We start from the raw sequence: 5410 nt of genomic DNA on the forward strand, positions 1-5410 counted from the left end.
AAGGAGAGGAGGGACATGGTTCAGAAAGAAGTGAGGAGAAGGGAGGAGGAGGGAAGAAGGTCACAGGCAGTCAGTCAAGGAGTCCAGGGTGCGTGGACTAAGTGGGAAGGAGTAAGAGACAGAAGGGTAATGTGGAGTGAGCTACACAGATGGGAGCCCCTGAGAACACAATTCCTTGTGAAGGCTGTGTATGATCTACTCCCCACTCCAGTGAACAAGAAGAGATGGGGTATGCAGGAGGAAGAGAGCTGTGGTCTGTGCGGAAAGAGGGGAACACTGAGCCACATTCTGTCAGGATGCAAGGTGGCGTTAAGCCAAGGCAGATACAGGTGGAGACACGACAGAGTCCTGAGGGTGTTGGCGGCAGTGTTAGAAGAAGAGAGAACAAGGAAGAGACAACAGGTCAGAAAGGGGCCACAGTTCATAGGCTTTGTGAAGGAGGGAGAGGTGAAGAAAGGTGTAAGGAGGAAGACTGAGGAAGGAGGGATGCTAACTGAAGCAAATGATTGGGTCCTGCAGGTCGACCTAGATAGGAAACTGACCTTCCCGGAAGAGGTAGTGGCAACAAACCTCAGACCAGACATGGTCCTATGGTCAAAGCAGGCGAAGAAAGTGACCATGATTGAACTTACAGTCCCAGGGGAGGAAAGAGTAGAAGAGGCACATGAGAGGAAGGCACTAAAGTATCAAGACCTAGTGCAGTCATGTAAAGACAAGGGATGGAGAGCGATGTGCTTCCCCGTGGAGGTGGGAACGAGAGGTTTCATCTGCCAGTCAACATGGAGGATGTTAGGAGCGGTAGGGGTGAAGGGCAGAAGAAGGAGGGAAGTGACAAAGAGAGTCGCAGAGGAGGCAGAGAGAGCATCCCGATGGCTCTGGGTCAAGAGCACAGATGGAGAGTGGATCCCGAAGAACCTTGGCTAGCAGTGTTTGGCCAGCACTGTTGCCCCGCCTTCCTGAGTGGGTCCTGCTATAGGGGGCGAAACCCACGAGGACAGAAGGAAGCAGCTGATGAAGCCAAGGAAGCAGTAACTCACACTGTGTTAGGTAAGCGTCTTTTGTTGTAACTGTGATCAAAGGGGCGATTGTCTATTGCATACAATGTTCATTCATATAGTTTGCATACAATGTTCAAAGTACTACTATATAACCTTTGTAATAAGGAAAAGAGGACAATTTTGTCGAGATTGTGATCCTGCCATGTTGCGTGTGCTGATTTGCATACGGGAGATCAGACAACGAGCTTAGTAAAAAGGAACAACATGGAAGAATGAAAGCTATGGTGACCAATAAATACGACACACAACGTATTTTATTGTAGAAACTGAGATGCAAAAAGTTGGAAAACCTCTAGCAACTACCTGTACCATCACAGAACAATCGGAAAACAAACAACATTCATAACTAACATACGTTAATAAGAAACATGTTGCGACTATATCTAAATGCTAAATATATAGTATATTTACAGATACTAAAACTACATGTAGTTCACTAAGTTCTGTAACAGACGGACAATAAAACCTTGAAGTTTCATTGTCCTTCTGTCGGTGTCCTATCATGTAACTATTATCTAGATACGCCAAGAAGCAGTTATTCAAGCAACTGGATATGATTTTGGAAACGGTCAGACGTCTCATTTAGTATCCACTACCTTTCGTCAGTGACTGAGAGACCAGAGGTGAAATGCAGGTTCTGCGTAACAGGAGCTTTCTGACTAATTTGCATTATCGTGTTTTGACTGACTGTTGATCCCTTTTCGACTTCCAAAAAAATTGTCTTCACTTTTTTTGCATATCAATCAATAGTTTGTTCTTATAAACCTGCATTTCACCTCTGGTCTCTCAGTCACTGACAAAAGCTAGTGGATACTAGCTGTAACATCTTACCGTTTCCAAAATCATATCCAGTTGCTTGAGTAACTGCTTTTTGGCTAATCGTATTACATGGATGTCTAACCTTTATCGACGTATTATCTAAATACTACACCGTCGCATTTTACACACGACTACCAACTCTAATGAACAGACTACGGAGCATACATCGATCGTGATGGAGAGTGCAATACTGACAGAAAAAAATGAAAAATTCGATTTCACTTAATGAATTGAAAAAAAATGCAATGAGATCAAAAAGCAAGGACATTTGAACGATCCCAACAAGTAACCCTTACACATACGAAGATATTGGCAGGATTTCGGTTTAAGTTGGTACTCTGATGAAAGCTTCTGTTGTACTTTTAAGACAGTTCATTTTGTCCACTCTGTGCGTCCGCAGATGACTCTTTGAACTGCTTGCCACACTCCTCACATTTGTACGGTTTCTCACCTATGTGAATTCGCATGTGTCTCTTATGTACCCAGATGACTGAAACGTTTGTTGCATATTTCACATCGATAAGGTTATTCCCGTGTGACCTGTTGAACTGTTATCTACACCTGTATGGTTTCTCATCAGTATGAGTCCGACTGTGTGCCTCACGACTAAACAGCTGGCTAAACTGCTTGTGGCACTTTTTTGCAATGCACGGTTTTTCATCGGGGTGAGTCTATGTGCCTCAGATTACCCAGGTCACTGAACTGCCTGCTCCACTTTCTTAAACCTTGATACCATCTACAGTCGAGTAAGGCTTCTTCCTGCCTGTTGTGGACTGATCTTGTGGGGTTTCTAACCCGTGTGAGTCTGAATGTGTGTCTTTAGATTACTCAGTCTACTAAACTGCTTGCTGCACTCATCACACCTGTAGGGTTTCTCACCAGTGTGAGTTCGCATGTGCCTCTTAATCACCTGACTGACTGAACTGCCCGCTGCACTCTTACACTTGTACGGTTTCTCACCCGTGTGAGTCCGAATGTGTGTCTTTAGATCACTCAGTCTACAAAACTGCTTGCCGCACTCCTCACACCTGTAGGGTTTCTCACCAGTGTGAGTCCGCATGTGTTCCTTCAGATGAACTAGTTGATTGAACTGCCTGCTGCACTCCTCACACCTGTAGGGTTTCTCACCAGTGTGAGTCCGCATGTGTTCCTTCATATGTCTCAGCTGACTGAACTGCCTGCTGCACTCCTCACACCTGTAGGGTTTGTCCCCTGTGTGAGTCCGCATGTGACTCTTCAGATGACTCAGCTGACTGAACTGCCTGCTGCACTCCTCACATCGGTAAGGTTTTTCACCCGTGTGAGTCCGCATGTGTCTCTTTAGATCATACAGCTTACTGAACTGCCTGCTGCACTCCTCACACCTGTAGGGCTTTTCACCGGTGTGGGTTCTGATATGCCTCCTCAGGTGAACCAGCGTACTGAAGCACCTGCTGCATTCCTCACATTGATACGGTTTCTCACCCGTGTGAGCCCGAATGTGTCTCTTTAGATCACCCAGCTGACTGAAATGCCTGCTGCACTCCTCACACCTGTAGGGCTTTTCACCGGTGTGGGTTCTGATATGCCTCCTTAGGTGAACCAGCGTACTGAAGCACCTGCTGCACTCCTCACATTGATACGGTTTCTCACCCGTGTGAGTCCGCATGTGAACCGTCAGATGGCCCAGCTGACTGAAGCTTCTGTCACATTTCTCACACCGATAAGGTTTCTCACCTGTGTGAGTCAGCATGTGTCGCTTCAGACGGCATAGGTAACGGAACTCCTTGTCGCACTCGCTGCACTTGTGCAAGTTGTGGCTACGCGGAGATTCCTGTTCTCCACGTCCACTCTCTCTCTCTTCTTGTTTCAGATGTGATTCAGCTCCGGTTGCCATGATATCGCCTGCAGGAACATTGTAAAGTATAATATGTCATATATGTAAAGGAATTGAGAATCTTGTATACGTTATACGTGCGGACTTGCACCGTTTATGCTTGAAAAATATGTATAAACATGCCAATACATGTAACCTATCTGGTTTATAGCACTCAAACCTTAGCACAGCATATTCATATGAAACTGTAGTGCTGTACACATCCGCTTGACTAGATTACAATCTCAGCATACCAACCCAATATCATTGAAAATACATGCACCAGATCCGTTATATGATGCATCTAACTTTCGTTAGTTTGATTTATGTTTAAAATTTAGCCTACAACAAGGTACCGCATGGCAGTAATCATAGATAATGCACAGGATAAACCAAATCATAGTCGACTCTTACCAAGAACCTCGGACGCTCCAAAGTACTGGACGGTGTTGTGATTTATTTTAATGAAGACAGAATTTTTGAAGGAGAGGATAAGAGTAGAGTTAGCACGGGGAACATTGTAACAAAGGGAAGTCAAAATGTGGACAACGTAAATGGAGTTTTCTGTCAGCGGAATTTAAAAAAACGTTAACAAAAATCTGGTTTGATGCAGATGAATACACGTTTTCGGGTACATGGATTGGTATTCTAATAATCCAAGCAAACACTTTTGAACATAGCAAAGTATAGAAAAGTGAGTAGACAGGAGTATAAAGTTTAACCTATAACGAAGAAGATGTCAGAAGGCCGTGGTCACAATTTAATACAGGGAAACGAAATCAGTCAGCACTTACCAAGTTGCACAGAAGGTCCAAAGTACTGCACGATGTTTTTGACGACGACACAGATCCTCACGGCTGCAGAGTCAGTACTGACAGAAATAGAGCAGTTAGGGTCGAGCTTATATAGGGGCTGAGTGGGTGGATAAAACCGGTCCGGTGGGTTTTACTTGATTACGAAACAAAGAAAAGTATGTGGGAATGTTGCATGTGCTTATTTGCATAGGGGAAATCAGACAACATCATTATATAAAACTTCGACGATAACAATAAAGACAACAACATATTACGTCTTTTGTTGTATCTGTGATCAAAGGGGCAATTGTCTGCATACAAAGTTGAAAGTCTGCACACAATGTTCAAAGTACTAGTATATGTCATTGACCTTTGTAATAAGGAAAAGAGGAAATTTTTTTCAAGATTGTGATCCTGACATGTTGCGTGTGCTGACTTGCATAAGTGAGATCAAGCAACGAGTTTAGTAAAAAGGCACAACATGGAAACATTAAAGCGATGGTGACCAATAAATACGACACACAACGTACTTTATTGTAGAAACTGAGATAGCAAAAAGTTGGCAAACCTCTAACAACCACCTGTACCTCACAGAACAATCGAAAAACAAACAACATTCATAACTAACATACGTTAATTATCTAACAATCAAGATAGAACAGGCAGGAGTGGCCTGAAATGGGAAAGTTTAATTGCTTTCCAAAACAAAACGCCATTCAGTAAGTTCAAGGAACATTCAAGTACTAGTAACATATATCAAACTTATCCACAGTTAACCTCGTACCAGTATATATACTATCACTATAGCTAAGGTGGTGATGGGGAGGTGGTGGGTCGAAATTCAAGCGGAGCGGACCGAAAACATGAACCGTCTCCCCCAAAAC

General features: G+C 43.8%; 1 pseudogene; it reads right to left on the reverse strand.

The window, feature by feature from the left end:
- Positions 1–2613: 2613 nt before the first annotated feature.
- Positions 2614–5410, reverse strand: part of LOC109463435 — an 11256-nt pseudogene continuing 8459 nt past the window's right edge.

This window comes from Branchiostoma belcheri, unplaced genomic scaffold, assembly GCF_001625305.1.
Source record: "Branchiostoma belcheri isolate BF01 breed outbred unplaced genomic scaffold, Haploidv18h27 scaffold126, whole genome shotgun sequence".
Classification (NCBI taxonomy): domain Eukaryota; kingdom Metazoa; phylum Chordata; class Leptocardii; order Amphioxiformes; family Branchiostomatidae; genus Branchiostoma; species Branchiostoma belcheri.